The 19509-nt window shown below is 48.4% G+C and overlaps 1 protein-coding gene across 11 annotated transcripts in view; it reads left to right on the top strand.

The window, feature by feature from the left end:
• Nucleotides 1–19509, top strand: part of HMBOX1 (homeobox containing 1) — a 113817-nt gene that overhangs the window by 12522 nt on the left and 81786 nt on the right. The window contains exon 2 of one of the 11 annotated variants that reach the window (XM_088666944.1): nucleotides 14659–14755. The exons of the other annotated variants lie outside the window; for them this stretch is intronic. The gene's annotated coding sequence lies outside the window, so the exon portion shown is untranslated. The remainder of the gene's footprint in view (nucleotides 1–14658; nucleotides 14756–19509) is intronic. 11 annotated transcript variants of the gene reach the window in all.

Genomic DNA, 19509 nt, shown 5'->3' with positions numbered 1-19509 from the left:
TACTCAGATAGCACAAAGGGCTGGTCTGTCGGTGGTTGGACAACCCGGTGGCTAAAAAACATCCCTGTTTACCGTTCTCAACTATTGGTTACCTGCCCTTTCTTTTTATAATTGCCCAAAGCGGCCGACTTAAGCATATGAAACTTGCAAAACGGACTAAACATAGTAATATTGCAGCATCGCGATGGCATACCGGTTAAAAGCAGAGCAGCCTCTGAGAAAGTAGCAGGGCAGGGAACAATATTGCAGCATTCCTCAACCTGGTGTGTCTTCCAGATGTTTTTGGACTCATTCTGCGCTGCCAGGGGCTGATGGGGCTTGTAGTCCAATACACCTGTAGGGTGCCAGGTTGGGGGAGGCTGTTTGAAAAGGGAGCTGGTCTTCCTTTCGATGGGGATGAAAGATTCTTAGCCAAAGGCTTACCTGTCTGTAAGTTGAGTTAGTGTGATGTGGCCCTAAGAAACCCAGATATAGAATCCAGGCGCCAAATGTGTGATGCAGCAGCTAAAAAAGCCAATGCAATTCTGTGCTGCATCAATAGGAGTATAGCATCTAGATCAAGGGAAGTAATAGTACCACTGTATTCTGCTCTGGTCAGACCTCACCTGGAGTACTGTGTCCAGTTCTGGGCACCACAGTTCAAGAAGGATACTGACAAGCTGGAGCGTGTCCAGAGGAGGGCAACCAAAATGGTCAAAGGCCTGGAAACGATGCCTTATGAGGAACGGCTTAGGGAGCTGGGTATGTTTAGCCTGGAGAAGAGAAGGTTAAGGAGTGATATGATAGCCATGATCAAATACAGTATATAAAAGGATGTCATATAGAAGAGGGTGAAAGGTTGTTTTCTGCCGCTCCAGAGAAGCGGACATGGAGCAATAGATTCAAACTACAAGAAAGAGGATTCCACCTAAACATTAGGAAGAACTTCCTGACAGTAAGAGCTGTTCGGCAGTGGAATTGCTACCAAGGAGTGTGGTGGAGTCTCCTTCTTTGACAGTAAGAGCTGTTCCTGACAGAATTTGCTGCCAAGAAGTGTGGTGGAGTCTCCTTCTTTGGAGGTCTTTAAGTGGAGGCTTGACAGGCATATGTCAAGAATGCTTTGATGGTGTTTCCTGCTTGGCAGGGGGTTGGACTGGATGGCCCTTGTGGTCTCTTACAATTCTATGATTCTACGATTCTAGGTCTTTAAGCAGAGGCTTGACAGGCATATGTCAGGAATGTTTTGATGGTGTTTCCTGCTTGGCAGGGGGTTGGATTGGATGGCCCTTGTGGTCTCTTCCAACTCTATGATTCTATGAAATCTAGGTTAAGGCTGCCACAGCGACCTGTTTGCCAGGGGGTTGAATCAGATGACCCTTGGGGTCCCTTCCAACACTATGATTCTATGATCTCAGCTACATTGCTTGACTTATGACAATTCACTTGTCCCAGTATGCAAGGAGAAGCACGATCTGGAAATGGGAAGGGTATTAACTATGCACAAAGGCAGAGGTTTTGAAACTGGGGTAGTCTGTGGATTTCCACACAGGATTTTACTCTTGTAATGTGAGAGGGTTCCAGTGACTCCACTCGGCTTCCTGGTATCGATTCCGTCTCCTGCCATACAGGTCTTTGGAAATCATGATGGGAGCACAGTTTGAATCATAGCTGGGAGCTGCTGCTGACGCCGCTCATGAATTTCCCTTTGGCTCATTTGCCAGAGATAATTCTGACAAATTTGGGTGTCATTCCCTGGTCATGCTTGCTGGTTCTCGGTTTTGTCCACAGCCCACCCACTTTGTTACCTTCGTTGCATGCTGTGGATCCTGGTGGATGTCTATTTTTAGGACTTTGGTGGTCTGGAATAAGAGAGAGAATCATCCGTCTCTTCCCATTTATGAAGTATACAGGATTGCCTGAAGGAAGTTGTTACAGTGGAACGTAATCCGTTCTGGAAGGACGTTCGACTTCCGAAACGTTTGAATCCCGAGGCATGGCTTCCGATTGGCTGACAGCTAGGCTTTTTGCAGGTTGGAAGCCGTGTTGGACGTTTGGGTTCCAAGGAATGTTTGAAAACACTTCCTTCTGGGTTTTTGATGTTTGGAAACCGAAACGTTTGGGAGCGGAGCAGTTTGAGAACCGAGGTTCCACTGTACTCGCTAAAGGCTATCAGGTACTGGGCTGTTCTTAATGTGAAGCGGTACCTGTTACCTTGTTGGGTAACTCAGAATTCATATATTACCAGTACTCGGGGACTGCAAGCAAAGAGCTCGCTGGCTAGTTCAAGGCAAGGCCAACCTATGACTTTCAGCCTTCCTTCACATTCCTTCTGCTCGGTTGCCCCTTAGCATTGCCAGGTCACAATGCTTCAGGGACAGTGGATGCCTCAGCTCGCTGAACTCCTCTCCTGTGCAATTCTGCCATCTCGGTCCTGCTAGGAGTCTAGGCTCAGGCTATACCTGGCAATGCAATGTGCACTGGCTCCCTTACCCACAGTCCCTGGGGACCCAAATATTCCTTACTATTGTGTTCTCTTTTAGTTCCTTGATTATTATTTTTTAAAGCACTGGGCCCGTTAACAGCCTTTGGTTCTCCATCTCTCTGTCTCCTTTATCTGATTGTCTAGCCACATTTTCTCTTTTGGCTTGCATCCCCCTTCCTTCCTTCCTTCCTTCCTTCCTTCCTTCCTTCCTTCCTTCCTTCCTTCCTTCCTTCCTTCCTTCCACCTGTGAGCCTGGATAGCTCAGTTGGTGAGCATGGTGCTGATAATGGCAAGGTTGTGAGTTTGATCACCGTTTGGACAGCTGCATATTCCTGCATTGCAGGGGGTTGGACTAGATGATCCTCAGGGTCCCTTCCAACTCTACAATTCTATTGTTTTCTTTCTTTCTTTCTTTCTTTCTTTCTTTCTTTCTTTCTTTCTTTCTTTCTTTCTTTCTTTCTTTCTTTCTTTCTTTCCCTCCCTCCCTCCCTCCCTCCCTCCCTCCCTCCCTCCCTCCCTATCCTCACTGCTCTGTCTCCCCTTCCCCTTTGTCTTAAGTCTCACTCTTATTTGCCTTACATTGCCTCTCTTCACATTTCCTCCAGCCACCATGCTTTCCTGGGTTCCCTCTTCCTCTGCTTCCTTGCGTCATTTCGCGGGTCTCAGCCATCCCCACAAAGCTGCTCCGAAGGCCCATCACTTGGACTCATGTCAGGTTTAATCCCTGCAAGATCGACAAGTTCCCCTTCTCCCTCGGAAACGGGACTTCAGACATTCTGGCAAAAAAGAACCGAGAGTTGAGATGTTTGTGAACGTTCTGTGCTGTCGCCCCGATTCTGCTAATCCAGGCACGTCCAACAGGTAGATCGTGATCTACCAGTAGATCACTGAACGTCTGTAGTAGATCACTGGCTCTCCCCAAAGAAGCTCAACAACTATGGCTCAACATTTTTGCCCTGCAGCCCCATCAAAAAGGCACTTTCCTCCTCCCTAAAAAAAGCTCAACAACTTTGACCTAAACCCCTAAAAAAAGGGCCCTCCTCCCTAAAAAAAGCTCAACAACTATGACCTTAACCCCCAAGAAGGGTGTAGATCACTGTCAGTTTTTAACTCTGTGAGTAGATCACAGTCTCTTGGGAGTTGGCCACCCCTGTAGCTAATCGATGTTAGTGGCTGCAAGCACAAAGCAGCACAGATGGGAGAGGAAGTTCCTTGCTATTCTCAACCTCTGCTATTCTAGATTCGCTTCTGCTGGATGTGTAGTAGCAGGATTACGACAGTCAGTATCTCCCCTCTGCAGATCAGGAGCACTGGGTGTGTCTGCCTTCCTGTTGTGGTTGAGTTGTTGTTTTCCATGTGCCACATCTGGCAACATTCGGCTCTCCTATGAAAAACCTCTGGCGTTTAGCTGGGTATTAGGGAGAAAAACGGGTTCCTCGTTTCTTTCCGTAATCCTGCCTGTCGCCTGCAGTTTTCTCGAACTGGTTAATCTTTGAATCCGCTGCCTAGACCTTTATATCCAAGTGATGATTTCTGTACACAGTGTTGTTTTCTCGGTAGCGGTTTAAGCTTTCTCTCTCTCTCTCTCTCTGCCAGCGTTCCCGGATATTTGTAACTTAATGTACAACCGCAAATGCTTGGGTCGCAAAGCTGACCTCTGAGATTTCGAGCAGTGACAGTTTTCTATAAATACTTTCTTTTCTTTTTCTTTTTTCCTCGGAGCCTGTCGTGTTGCTGCAGTCCTCCTCTCCTCCATCCCTTCCCCGAACTTACTGCTTCAGGTTCTCTTCGAAGCTTCTCCGCTTTGTAAATGGGATAGTGACTTCACTTCCAGGATGACAGTAAACCTCGAGCCAAGCGCTTGGCTTGTTAAGGCTGGCGTTGGACATCGGCGTTGCTGGGCGCTTGCCAACGCCCGTTGCCAGACCCTTGAGAGCCTTGGCTGCGCTGCTCTTCTTGCTTGCTGTTGTGGCCTGTTCACTTATTCTCTCCAAATAAGTGAGGGGAAGGGTGGGTAACCTTCATGTGCCGTGTCCTCTTCCCCTGGAAAGGGTTGTAGATGGAGAGGGAAATCAGGGGGTAGCGGTATTCCATTAGTGGGGATTCTAGGAGTCCATCTACCCACATGCTCTCCAAGTCAAATACTGGCACATCTGAGATGCGAGAGGCCCCATCAGTATTGGCATTCCGCCGGCCCCTGAAGACTGACCTGTTCAGGCAAGCATTCCCGTGAACTTGAATGTCTGATCTTACTGATTTAACTGCTTTTCAACTGCTTTTTCATGCTTTTCAACTGGCTTGATTTATTGTGTATTTTAGTCAAGGGTACTCACAGGCATATAGGTAAAAAAGTCAAAGGACCCCTGGACGGTTAAGTCCAGTCAAGGGCAGCTATGGGGTGCGACACTCATCTCGCTTTTCAGCCAGCATCTGTCCACAGACAGCTTTCCGGGTCATGTGGCCAGCATGACTAAACCGCTTCTGGCGCAACGGGACACCGTGATGGAAGATAGAGTGCACAGAAACACCATTTACCTTCCCACTGCAGCGGTACCTTTTCATCTACTCGCGCTGGTATGCTTTCGAACTGCTATGTTGGCAGGAGCTAGGACAGCGCAACGGGAGCTCACCCCGTCATGCCGATCAAACTGCCGACCTTCTGATCAGCAAGCCCAAGAGGTCCAGTGGTTTAGATGATGACGCCACCCACACTTAACCAGACATATATAACTACCATGGCTAGCAGCCTTCGATAGCTGTGAATCTGTCTAACCCTCTTTAAAGCCACTAGTTGCACTTGGAAGGTCTCAAGTTCAGTCTCTGACATTTAGGGGTAGAAAAACAGAATAGCTGGTTATAGGTGAGGTTCTTTCATGCTTGAAAGCTGGGAGAGCTGGTGTGGTCTGACCTGGTGCCAGGCTACTTCCAATGTTCCCCCGCCTTCCCAGCAGAGGTTGTTCTCATAAATAAGAGCATGAGAGTCTTCTGGAACAGACGAGTGGCCCATCTAGTCCAGCATCCTGTTCTACAGAGGTGCCAACCACAAGCAGGATCCTAGCCCAAGAGCAACTCTCCCCTCCTGCGGTTTCCAGAAACTGGGATTCAGAAACATTGTGTTGTTGTGGAGGCAGAGCATCGCCACTGTGACAAGTAGTCGCCAATAGCCCTCTTCTCCATGAAATGACTCGTTGAGCCGCTAGCAGCATCTGATTAAGCATGATGTCTCTTAACCCTAATTTTCAATCTCCATTGGCAACTGTTTGGCACCAGCTTGGCTGCAGGAGTTGCCGGAAGGAGGCGTGCAAGGGCGCCATCCAACCGTCTTAGGGACTCTACTCTGAATTCGTGTAGGGTTCACTCCTTAGCCTTTTCTTCTCCCGAAGACATTCCACAAGGCAGCAGAGTTTTAGGATCAGAGTTTTCCAACTAGAGGGGTCAACTTCCTAGGTGGACAAACCACAGCAGTAGTTTAACTTTCATTGTCTCACCGGGGACCCGAAGCTCCTGTTGGCAGGGGAGGCTTCCCTTCTCAGTGCAACCGCTGAGTTTCCTGCCTCCTTTCTAAATTTCCCCATCGTTTCTGCTCCTCCATCTCCCCTCCAGGAGTGCCTTATTGACTAAAATTGCTTCCATATGGCCGCAACGCAGGGCTTGATTACATTAGGGATGAGCTCTTTTCCTGTAACGTTGCTACAAGAAGGCTTGGTGCCGCTTCGCGTCCTTCACGAAACGCCCTGCGTGTTCAGAAGATGCACTTGGGGGGGGGGCGTTGGCAGAGTGTTGGCAGTGTCTGTTCCTCAAAGGCGGAGAGCGTCCCAAACTGGAGATTATATCATGTCTTTGGGTCCTTCACTTTTCTATGCCAGGGGAGGGGAACCACTGTGGGCCCAGAGGCCAAATGTGGCCCACCAAGCCTCTCTATGCAGCCCGTGGGGTGCTCCCCATGCCCCCCTCCCCAGCAACATCCCCTCCCCACCCACCAAACGCCACACTGCTCAGAGAGTTTTTGCCTGGCTGGAATTTGTCCTTGAGCTGCGATAATCCCACTCGCTTCCCTGGCTGGAGGACAGAGGGGTTTGTGTAGAACAGGGTGGCCCAACACACGGCCTGGCGGAACAGCTCCATCTTGCAGGCCAAGTGGAAAGATGTCAAATCCCGCAGGGCCCTGGTCTCTTGCGACAGAGCGTTCCACCAGACTGGGGCCAGGGCCGAAAAGGCCAGTTTAACCTTCTTGAGGCCAGGGACCTCCAAGATACTGTTTGTGGACCGTAAGGTCCTCCGCGGGGCATACCAGGAGATGCGGTCCTGTAGGTATGAGGGTCCCAGGCCGTATAGGGCTTTAAAGGTCAAAACCAGCACCTTAAACCTGACCCTGTACTCCACCGGGAGCCAGTGTAGCTGGTGTAGCACTGGATGAATGTGATCCCACGGCACGGACCCCTTAAGTAGCCTCGCCGTGGCATTCTGCACCCGCTGGAGTTTCTGGGTCAGCTTCATGGGCATCCCTGCGTAGAGTAAATTACAACAATCGAGCCTGGAGGTGACCATCGTATGGTATAAGCGAGGGGAGAGATCGAGCTCTTTCCACTTAGCAAACAGGCTTTCCCCCATAGATTCCTTTCTCATAACGTGGCGCTTTTTGTCCAAGGGGCAGATTGCGAACTTTGTAAGGTGGTGTGGTACATTTGCGTTAAAATGTCTGGCCTCGGCGTTAAGATTTGTGAACACACAATAATTACATTACCCGAGGTTACTCTTCAGCTTTTCCCAGCTGTGGAGTTTACAGCCTCGCCATGCACGACTGCTGATCTGTTCCTCGACGGGTCTTTTATTATCTGTACTTGCCCCGGAGTTCCCTTGCTGGGTTAGACGGAGCAGGACGAGTGTGCTGGGTGTCCTCTCTCTCTCATACGTGCTGTGCGGCGTTTGGCAATTTTTACGAGAGACCTTCCTAACTACGAAAACGAGCTTGGTGGGGCGGGGGGGGGGGCGGCGGGGCGGGTTATGAACTCTCAGCTGGTCATCCTGGGATTGGATTCTAAACATTAACTAGGTTGTGAATCGGCTTTGGAGACAAGCGTTAAAAACATCCAGGCACTGAGGAAATCTGACCTTTTCCCAATTCTGCAATATTTTTTGAGGTGCGGCAAGCGGAGCTGTACACAGCGCTCCAACTTGTGCCAATAATAATAATAATAATGGTAAAGGGACCCCTGCCCATTAGGTCTACTCATGGCCGACTCTGGGATTGTGGCGCTCATCTCGCGTTACTGGCCGAGGGAGCAGGCGTACAGCTTCCGGGTCATGTGGCCAGCATGACTAAGCCGCTTCTGGTGAAACCAGAGCACTGCACGGAAATGCTGTTTACCTTCCCACCGGAGCAGTACCTATTTATCTACTTGCACTTTGATGTGCTTTCGAACTGCTAGGTTGGCAGGAGCTGGGACCGAGCAACGGGCGCTCATCCCGTCGCGGGGATTCGAACCGCTGACCTTCTGATTGGCAAGCCCTAGGCTCAGTGGTTTAACCCACAGCGCCACCTGCGTATTATATATTATTATATATAATAATAAATAATAACAATATTTTTTAATTTATATCCTGCTCTCCCCGGCCAAAGCCAGGCTCAGGGCGGCTAACAACAAGATTTGTCACAGATTTGTCTAAACCTGTCATTCCCAAACTTTTTGGGCCACTGTAAACTCATCCCCAGTGCCCACTACCAATACCCTATAAAAAGCAATATTCAGAATAGTAATTTGCACAACCCACTAAATAATGACACGGTTCAATTCAAAACAGCAACAATTAATTGCACACTTACTCACAATCCAATTAAAACAAGTTAGTTTAATTAGTACAATGAAACAGGTGAACTTGATCCAGGGATAACAGCTTTTCAAAGCTTGATAGGCATTTGCACCTCTAGCACCCCCCTCCTCCTGCCTCCTTGTCTCTTAGCACCCCTTTAGGTAATCCCACCGCCCCCACAGGGGACCCTAAAGCCCACTTTGGAAACCACTGAGCTAAAGACTTTCACCCCAGATCTCTTTCCTAGTGATGCACAATACTGAATTCGATTTTTGGCAGCTGACACACACCGGACCGATGCTTCCATTGAGCTCTCCACCATAATCTTGGGTCCCCTCTTTCAGCCAGGTCACCGTCAGCTTGGACCCTCGTCGGTATATTTTTATTTTATTAAAATCCTTTCTATCCCAACACGTCGTTGCAAAAAGCCATTCCAGAACAAGATGGCAATAAAAAATACGTAAAACGGAAGCACAAGTGTCATAAAGAAGATGAGATACAAACCTCGGATTACACAATTGGAAGAATTATTTTGGTAGGAATTCTTATCCTGCCCTTCACCGTACGTTCCCTGGGCAGGTTGAAGCAGTAGACGAGACGATTCTAAAAGCGGACAAAGACATTGCAGTGATTTAAAAAAAAATACATAAAACCATTCCAAATGGAAGAGAACATTATAAATACGGCAAAAGAGGTCTATGTTCCCCAAACCAAAATATATTACATCTCAAAGGACAATGAAGATGCTTGGCTTACTCCTCTCTCTCTCTCTCTGTGTGTGTGAGGGGGAATTCCACAATTTAGCAGCTGCCCCGGGGAAGGCCCTTTCCACGGATAATTATTCCCAGCACTTCTCAGGTTGGTGGAATAAATAAGAGTGGTTCTCCCTGCAGATCTTAATGCCTGAAAAAGCCAGTAGGACCTTTGCTGCAAATTATTCTGAGTCCAGCATCTCCACCAGCCATATCTCGGAGGGGAGGGAGTTCCAAAGATGGGGAGGCTCCACCAAGAAGGCTCTCCCTCATGGCACCACCAATTGAACCCTGGTAGCAGGCGCCTCTGCCAAGAGAGCCTCCCTAGCTGATTTTAAAACACAGGTTATCCTATAGAGGGCTGTCTTGCAGGTAAGGAGGTCCTAAGTTAGTTACAGGTTTGCCTGCCTGGTCTAGAACCTTGAAACTGGCTCAGGAGCATATGGGCAACTCATGCAGATCTTTCAGGAACTGGTGATGTCTGTGAGGTTCATAGAATCATAGAGTTGGAAGAGACCACAAGGGCCATGAAGTCCAACCCCCTGCCAAGCAGGAAACACCATCAAAGCATTCTTGACATATGCCTGTCAAGCCTCTGCTTAAAGACCTCCAAAGAAGGAGACTCCACCACACTCCTTGGTAGCAAATTCTACTGCCGAACAGCTCTTACTGTCAGGAAGTTCTTCCTAATGTTTAGGTGGAATCTTCTTTCTTGAAGTTTGAATCCATTGCTCCGTTGGGGGTGTCCCCCCACCCAATGTGCATCACTTTATCCTATCTCAGGGGCACCCAGAGATGTTCACCGCACTCTTTGCGCCATGAATGATGCCCCCTCCTTTTTAGGCCCCTGAAAGGGAACCATAACCTGACCATCCCGTTTCCCCGGGGGAGAACTTGATTCGGACAAAGGTTTACCCGCCCCCTCCCAACCACCTCTCTTCCACCGTTCTGACCCCCGTTGGCCACGGTGGTGATGTTTGACACGACACCATGGAAGAATGAAACAACTACATATCTTTCCAGCCTCTTGCTTTCATCAGATTCTGGAACTTTAGCCAGCTGGGGAGATGCTCAAGTTACTCATCCACTAAATTGTCCTAATGATTGAGCCTCTCGAGCTGAGCGGCTAGAGTCTCGCAGACAGCCCAGCACTTCTGGCCACCGATCAAAGCCGCCGTACGTGAGGCAGAAGGCACCTTTTGTAGGCGGGGTGTGCACAGAGGAAATGCTGCGCTGCCTGCCTTCTGTTTCTTGGACCACGCGGGTCTGTGTTCAAGTGGCGAGAGGCCTGCAGTTTGGTTTTGTCGCATGAAGTGAGACAGGATATGTTGGTGCTGCAGCTGCAGGCAGCAAAACTGCAACACAGCAAATCTACAAGGCAAATGCACCTTGTTCTAGACGGCAAAAGAACCCCCAACTATCCCCCCAAAGCCTAAGGGAAGCGAGTGTGATCGTTTTGCCACAGAACCCACACTGAAATTAATGTAAGAAAGAGCAGGAGAAGGGAATACCTGTCTGGAGTGTTGGTTCCTTGAGGGCGTAGAGTAAAATGAAGTTCTTTGATGGCGCTTAGAGAACCCTTGAAAAACCAGGGTTTTTGTACTGATTTTAGCCAGTGCATCTCAATGGGGAGGAGATGAGTAGCCTTGTTATATTTCTTTGTTCTATTGCCTCTTCCTGCAAGTCCTTGCCTATTTCCTATTTCGTTTAATTTGCCGAGTTGGTTGTTGAAAGTGTGTGATCTTAGCGAGGAATGGCAAACCGGTTATCTTTGTTTGTCTCCCGAGTTCTATTCTTCTACAGGAGGCAGATAATTGAATTTTCCTGGTAACTAGATTATTTGCAGTGATCTTTACCTATAGTCTGAGGAGCTCAGGAGGTGTGATCAATGCCTCGCAGGACCCTTTTGAGACAAGAGCTAGAACAGGGTCAGTGAAGTTCATTTAGGGGTGTATTTTGATGCCAGCTGTGCTGTAGTCATGATCTACGATACTACCATGGGGGAAAAAATCAGATTGGCATGCACCATTGCAATGTCATACTTCTGCGTGCATGTTCCCTTATTTGCTGGAGTTGCATCAGGAGGAAGACCCTGGTTTTTATTTTATTTTAGTGGTACCGAAACTGCTGATTGAGAAAAGGAACTGCCAATGGGTGGTGAAACTTCTCCCTTCTTGCCTCCCCCTGTATTTCGGGGTGAAAATTCAGTGCAATTTAATCTGGTGCATGATTCAACAGAAGTCACATGTGGAGGGGATCTGAATTTAATGCCCCTAAACCAATGAAATTCATTTGGTGGCTTTGAGCTAGTTGCTATCTCTACTTTAACCTAACCTACCTCATAGTGTTGGGACCCAGGTGGCGCTGTGGTTAAACCACTGAGCCTAGGGCTTGCTGATCAGAAGGTCGGCGGTTCGAATCCCTGTGACGGGGTGAGCTCCCGTTGCTTGGTCTCAGCTCCTGCCAACCTAGCAGTTCGAAAGCACGTCAAAATGCAAGTAGATAAATAGGAACCGCTACAGCGGGAAGGTAAACGGCGTTTCCATGTGCTGCTCTGGATTGCCAGAAGCGGCTTTGTCATGCTGGCCACATGACCTGGAAGCTATACGCCGGCTCCCTCGGCCAATAATGCGAGATGAGCGCGCAACCCCAGAGTCGGTCACGACTGGACCTAATGGTCAGGGGTCCCTTTACCTTTACCTTACCTCATAGTGTGGTGGGGAAAAGTTCATGCATGTGTGCTTGAGCTCCTTGCAGGCGTGGAAAAATAAACATGCAATATTTTTTAAAAAATGTATTGCATTTTCGTGCACCGCTTATAGAACTTTTAAAAAATTCGAACCTGCTTTAAAGAAAGAAGAAGAAATGCTTTTAAATAAAACAAAACACTATCCTAAAAGCAGAGACACAATAGGTCTATACTGGTTTTCATTTTGTGAGAAACAGGAATCCAGTCATAAGAGAGTCCAATTTCCTGGGGTCAGGGAAAGGGTTGGGCAAAGGGAAGGCCATTCCAAAGTTCAGTGGCCAAAGCAGAAAACTCCCCATTTCGGGGTCTGTGGTTATTCTGGGGACACGGGTGGTGCTGAGGTCTAAACCACTGAGCCTCTTGGACTTGCCAGTCGGAAGGTCAGCGGTTCGAATCCCCGCGATGGGGTGAGCTCCCGTTGCTTTGTCCCAGCTGTTGCCAACCTAGCAGTTCGAAAGCACGCCAGTGCAAGTAGATAAATAGGTACCACTGCAGCAGAAAGGTAAATGGCGTTTCCATGCGCTCTGGCTTCTGTCAAGGTGTTCTGTTGCTCCAGAAGCGGTTTAGTCCTGTTGGCTAGGAGAATTGAAAAGCTGTCTGTGGACAAACGCCGGCACTCTCAGCCTGAAAGCGAAATGAGCACTGCACCCCGTAGTCACCTTTGACCGGACTTAACCGTCCAGGGGTCCTTTACCTTTTTACCTTACTAACTTGGGGAGGGGTGTGTGTGATGCTGTGAGCAACACTTTCCCAGATTATTTAAGAACTGAACATGACAAAAGATGGAAGCCTCATTTGGTCCCCTCCACCCCCCACCCCACAAAGTAGTACTGTTGTCCCTTGTGGCGACAAGAGTAGACCAGCAATGGATACCTGGCTACTCTCAACAGCCAGAGGTGGGCCATCTCTGTGGGTCAAGTCTCTCCCTCTTCTGCCCTTGCTGCTGAGAGCCAGTGTGGTGTAGTGGTTAAGAGCGGTAGACTCGTAATCTGGGGAACCGGGTTCGCATCCCCACTCCTCCACATGCAGCTGCTGGGTGACCTTGGGCTAGTCACACTTCTTTGAAGTCTCTCAGCCTCACTCACCTCGCAGAGTGTTTGTTGGGGGGGAGGAAGGGAAAGGAGAATGTTAGCCGGTTTGAGACTCCTTTGGGTAGTGATAAAGCGGGATATCAAATCCAAACTCCTCTTCTTCTTGCCTTGCCCCACCATGAAGAGGAGTTGGAAGTGTGCATACACATGAAAGCTCATACCTATGACAAACTTAGTTGGTCTCTAAGGTGCTAGTGGAAGGATTTTTTTTATTTTTTTTTGACTACGTCAGACCAACACGGCTACCTACCTGTATGCTGAACGAGTCAGGGATGCAATGTTTTGCTTCTTTCGCATGATTTTTACACGCAGGGTGCTGAATTCAGCTTTCCTTGAGCTTTCCGCGATTCTGGTGACCTTGACGTAGAATTGAGAGGATGTACTTATTTTCTTTTTGAGCAGAGAATACACAAGCCTGCTGTCTCATCATAACCTTCAGCCTGATTAATACATTGGGCCTTCTTTTTTTTAAAAAAATGCTTGCTTCTCTCCGTGATCTCCTCCTCAGCGGGAGGAAAAAGGAGAACCTTCCCTTTATGTCTCTCTCTCTCGCTCTCTGATACCGAGGATACCATCTTTGCAAAGTCCATATTGACGCTGGCAACATTCCCAGCTACTTAAGGTTTAAAATATTTTTTTAAAAAAACCAGGGCAGCAGAAAAGTGCCTTCGGTTGTTCTCCGACAAGATGTTTACTCCGTTTCAGAGCATCCTGCTTTTCGCCTGTCTGCTCAGGAAAGGATCCAGAAAGCAGCGTGCCTTTTCACAGTCATGCCGCCAAGGTTGCCGTCACCTGCCCTGGGCTCCCCAGGTGCATAAACTGCATGGCTTGACTTTCTCCTGCTAAGGAAAGGACCTTACGCATTACTTTGGCTGCTTCTTGACAGAGGACAGGAAACAGGAAGTGTTTGCTTCCTGCTTTTTTCCTCTCTTTTTTTAAGGAAAGAGAGAAAAGCCATTTCAGACGCACTTGATGCTAATGGGTACGTAAGACCGTTCTCTAGGTCGGTGGTTCCCAAGAGGTGGTCCGGGGACCCCCATGGGTCCGCGAGCTATGCCAGAGGGGTCCTCAAGATGCTATTAGAATAAAAAATATATTTCATATGATAACAGATTTTTTGTTTTGGCCGCTTCCTGCATGAGCAGAGTCTAGCGCAAAACTAGAATTAGATAGAGGCAGTTAGTTCTGCTGTATGCCGTTAGGTGGCGCTTTACAAACACTACTGTTTTGCAAAGAGGCTTCGCGCGCATTCTACTAATGCTCACCTCCCCAAGATGCTTTGCGTGCGTCGGCTTCATTTGTGCGCTACTGCGCAGGTACCCTGTCTTCTCCATTCCCCTCTCTCCTCCCTGGCGCGCGCTGCCTCTTTGCAAAACATAGTGTTTGTAAACAAAGTGTTGTTTTTCCTGGAAGCTACAGTTCGCGTAGTTAAAAATGGACCGTTGGTTAAAAAGTGGTTCATCTCATTAAGAACTGAAAATTAAAACTAACTGTATACTGATGGAGTACTCTGTTGTAACTGTAAAAACCGTATAAATATAAAATATAAAAAAGACTCTTAATTTGGCTCTCACTTTTTAATTTTAGGATTAGGAATTAATGGGGGTCCTTGTCACAATAGCGGCTCGATGAGGGGTCCTCGAGAAAATTTTGTTGGGAACCCCTGCTCTAGGTCATCTGCCAACAAAGCGGCGATGAGCCAAACAAACAGGATAACTTTAGAGACCTGTCACCACAACGCATTTGGCTGGCTAGGTGAAATTCATATTCATTTCCGTCTTTTTCACCCAGCAGTCTCTCTGCCTGTTTGTTGCATGCCATGGCTTCTGACTTGCCACGATTCACGATCAAGGCCCCTGTATGGACTAACCCACAGTATATTCAGAAAAAGGTAGGCACAGGTGTTTAGGACCAGTCACTGGCAGCTCCTCAAATCTCTCTCTCTCTCTCTCTCTCTGTTTTTTAACGTTGCAGAGTTGGGATAAACCAGAGCAAATTTGGGCTGGTAATCAGGGCGAATAAAAATTGATTGAGTTTTTAATTTCAAATTGGGTCTTGATTTTTAATACTTATCACTTCCCCAAATTAAGGGTTAAATATAGCTGTTAAATCACCGTTTTAAATGTAAAAATATACTGACTCAATTACAGTTCATCAGACTTTAATGAGGGAGAAAGCCAGTTGGCTGTAGCCTTAAAAATTATTTTAAATTAAATAGTATAGCGTTGTGTAGGAGTTTTTTTTGGGGGGGGGGTGGAAGGAGAAAAATAAAAGAAACTCCTACAATCTAAAAAAACTCGAAACTCATACCAAAATAAAAACTTAGTTGATCTTTAAGGTGCTACTGAAGGAATTTTTTTATTTTGTTTTGACTCAGACCAACACGGCTACCTACCTGTTCCTACAATCTAGTCCAACTCTTCTACTTAAAACATCTGTCCTAAATCATTTCCAGAGCTGACTATTTGCGAGTGAAGGAAGTGTTGCTTCTCTTCCTTCTTTTTCATGTTGTGAGGAAATTGGGGTTGGCTTTTGCAGCCCAAAATTTTGCAGCCCAAGGAGGCGAGGAGCCCAGAACAGAAAGCATGCTACAGTTTTAAAACCCTTGGATAGCACCCTTCCCTTTCTCAGGCAGACCACCCCCCAAAAAAGGCACAGATACATCGCAAAATAGGTTGTGCATGTAAATAAGATCATGCTCAGAGTTTGTTTCTCCAGCTATTTACAAGTCTGTCGATCAAGATGTCTGACAAGTCTTGATCATTGCCCTTCCTGGAGAGCCAGTGTGGTGTAGTGGTTAAGAGCGGCAGACTCGTAATCTGGTGAACCCTCCGCTCCTCCACATGCAGCTGCTGGGTGACCTTGGGCTAGTCACACTTCTCTGAAGTCTCAGAACTCTCTCACCTCGCAGAGTGTTTGTTGTGGGGGAGGAAGGGAAAGGAGAATGTTAGCCTCTTTGAGACTCCTTCAGGTAGTGATAAAGCGGGATATCAAATCCAAACTCCTCCTCTTCTTCTTCTTCTTCTTCTTCTTCTTCTTCTTCTTCTTCTTCTTCTTCTTCTTCTTCTTCTTCTTCTTCTTCTTCCTCCTCCTCCTCCTCCTCCTCCTCCTCCTCCTCCTGGCCTGTCCGAGGCATCCTTTGGAAATGGTGAAGAGTAGACCTTGTTTCCAGAATCCATTGTCCAGGACCTGTTTCATTCCTACACAGGCCCCTTCTCCTTTGACAGGCCAGCATGGCCATTCAACCCTAATCAGGGGTTTCCTGCTGTATGACTTGAGGGTGTCTCTGAGGTCAAACATCCCTGCTGTTTTGCTCTCTGCACTATTTCAGACACGCGGTTTATGCATTTACCTTGTGCACTTCTGAAACTGCATTTCATTTATGGTACCTTAGAATTCTGATAACATAGAGAAGCTTCTATGTTAGGCGAAGTGCTGTGGCTCAGTGCCTGAAACAGTGGATAACTGCTGCCCGTCAGTGCAGAAAATATTGAGGCGGATGGGCCAATTGGTCTGACTCAGTAGGCTTCCTATAGTCTCACCCCATCAGCTCTATATTAGGACTTTCCAGGTGTGCAGTCCCCGGTAGGCTAGAAAAACCAGATGTTTGCCAAGCCTTTGGGAGCTGGTGGTCTGCATTTGGTCTGGGACATTGCTGTAATTCTTGCATTGCGGGGGTGGGGTGGGGGTTGACTTATATGACCCTTGGGGGTCCCTCCGGACTCTATGATTCTACGATAAGCTGTGCAGGCCTTCCCCAACATCCTCCGAATCTAAAAATGGACCAGGAGGCAGCTTTGGGAAAACAAGACGTTTTCTAGTACAGTACGGCTCAATCTCTAATTGAAATCGATAGAAGATCTCCCAGCCATCTTTGTTCGGGCTGCTTTCTCCCTGTGACGGGTGTGAGCGTGTGTGCCTTTCTGTTCCCCTTCTTTCGATGAAAAGACCTACTCTTAAAGCGGTTAATTATTTACACCCTCAAAATAGCAGCGGCGGGAGCAGCTCTCTGGGACAGGGCGTGCCTGGAGCGGTTGCAGAGATCCCTTTTGCAGCTACGATTTCAAACCGTGGTCCTTTGCTTCTGCTCTTGGGAAATGCTCTCCAAATTTCCCCGGCCACCAGAGGAGCTTTCTTTGTAATCTGAGAAACTCTCTCTCTCTTTTTTTTTTTACATAAAAAGGTAGAAAGAGTCCAGCATCCACTTCTTACAGTGGTGCCTGTGGGAAATTGCAAGCAGTATTTGAGCACCATTATTATTATACCGGCCTATACTCGTAGGTCTCAGGGCAGGTCACAACATAAAATTACAATATGAAAAACGCAAAATTCATCTCCCCTCCTGCAGTTTCCAGCAAGTGGTACTCAGAAGCATTACTGCCACTGGGGTAGATCAGAGCCATCCCGGCTAATAGCCATTGTTGTAAACAAAATCTGCCCTTATTCCCTTATGGCACGGGTGTCAAACACAAGGCCCGGGGGCCAAATCCGGCCCGCCAGACCTCGTCATGTGGCCCGCCGAGCGCCCCAGCCAGCGGGACCCAGCAGCGGGACCTTGCTGCTGAAGCGCCGTGTCGACAAAGCGCCGACAAACAGCTGGGGCCGGGGGGGTAGAAAGGCGGCCAGAGCAGCGCTGCGTGGAGCGCCCCGAGCCACAGCAGGAGGAGGAGGAGGCAGCTTGCCGGGTCAGTGCCCGGCAGCGCCGCACGGAGAGTCCCGAGCCTCTGCGACGCAGTAGTGCTCTGTAGCACTTTGAATCCTCCTCCTCCTGCCACGGCTCGGCGCCTGGAAACGGCTGCTGCTGCTGCTGCTGCTGAAGCTGAAGCACAAAGCACCCAGCAGCGCCGTGTGGAGGAGGAGGAGGATTCAAAGTGCTACAGAGCACTGCTGCGTCCCAGAGGCTCGGGACTCTCCACACGGCGCTGTCGGGCACCGACCCGGCAAGCCGCCGCCTCCACCTCCTCTTGCCTCACCTCCTCCTCCTCCTGCCGCGGCTCAGCCTCATGAACGTGAGCTCAGCAGCGGCTCGGCCTCACGAACGTGCAACTCTGAGGCTTTACGCACTTCTAAAACGGACACCCGCTGCCTCACTCTGCACGGGAAATGCTTTTTGCCCCTGGGTCCCTTCGCACTCTTTTCTGGCGCTGAATCAAGGCGGCGACCCCCCCTTCCCTTTCTTTCTTCCTCTCTCTCGTTCTTATTCTTTCTTTCCCTCTCCTTCCTTCCTTCTTTATCTCTGTCTTCTCTCCCTCTTTCTTTTTCTTTCCTTCTTTATTCCTTCTTTCCTACTCTTCTTTCTCTCACCTCTTTCCTTCCTCTCTCCCTCCTGCTCCCTCTTTTCTTTTTCTTCCTTCCTTCCTTCCTTCCTTCCGTCCTTCCCATCTTTCTTCCTCTCCCTCATTCTTATTCTTTCTTTCCCTCTACTTCCTTCCTTCTTTCTCCCTTTCCGTGTTCTCTCCCTCTTTCTTTTTCTTTCCTTCTTTATTCCCTTCCTTATTTCCTACTCTTCTTTCTCTCCCCTCTTTCTTTCCTTCCTTCCTCTCTCCCTCCCACTCCCTCTTTCCTTCCTTCCTTCCTTCCTTCCTTCCTCCCTCCCTCCCTCCCTCCCTCCCCTCCCTCCCTCCCTCCCTCCCTCCCCTCCCCTCCCCTCCCTCTCCCTCTCCTCAGAAACATAGGATGCTGCTTTATACTTCTGGCCCTTAAACCCTGGAACCAGGAGAGCAGCTCCAGTGAGTCAACCTCAGCCAGTCCCTTTGGTGAAGGGTGGTGGCTCACTGGCAGAACATCTGTCCTGCATGCAGAAGGACCCCAGCATCTCCAGGTACCAGTAGCTCTGCAAAGCTCCTGCATGAAACCCTAGCAAGCCTCCACCACCCAGTGCAGTTACCAAAAATCATTTTTCAATAAATTGTACAATAATTGTACATTTGAATATCTACTTGCCATTATTCTGACTATGTTTCTGCTTTCACAGCTAGTTATTACTTACATTATTACAAAAAACAGTAATAATTGAATGCAGTGACAATGTTGTTGTTGTTTAGTCGTTTAGTCGTGTCCGACTCTTCGTGACCCCATGGACCAGAGCACGCCAGGCACTCCTGTCTTGCACTGCCTCCCGCAGTTTGGTCAAACTCATGTTCGTAGCTTCGAGAACACTGTCCAACCATCTTGTCCTCTGTCGTCCCCTTCTCCTAGTGCCCTCAATCTTTCCCAACATCAGGGTCTTTTCCAAGGATTCTTCTCTTCTCATGAGGTGGCCAAAGTATTGGAGCCTCAGCTTCACGATCTGTCCTTCCAGGGAGCACTCAGGGCTGATTTCCTTAAGAATGGATTGGTTTGATCTTCTTGCAGTCCATGGGACTCTCAAGAGTCTCCTCCAGCACCATAATTCAAAAGCATCAATTCTTCGGCGATCAGCCTTCTTTATGGTCCAACTCTCACTTCCATACATCACTACTGGGAAAACCATAGCTTTAACTATACGGACCTTTGTCGGCAAGGTGATGTCTCTGCTTTTTAAGATGCTGTCTAGGTTTGTCATTGCTTTTCTCCCAAGAAGCAGGCGTCTTTTAATTTCGTGACTGCTGTCACCATCTGCAGTGATCAAGGAGCCCAAGAAAGTAAAATCTCTCACTGCCTCCA

This window comes from Zootoca vivipara, chromosome 3, assembly GCF_965207765.1.
Source record: "Zootoca vivipara chromosome 3, rZooViv2.hap1.1, whole genome shotgun sequence".
In the NCBI taxonomy this organism is placed as follows: Eukaryota; Metazoa; Chordata; class Lepidosauria; order Squamata; family Lacertidae; genus Zootoca; species Zootoca vivipara.
The sequence above is the reverse complement of the archived record's forward strand: the minus strand, read 5'-3'. Positions and strand labels throughout refer to the sequence as shown.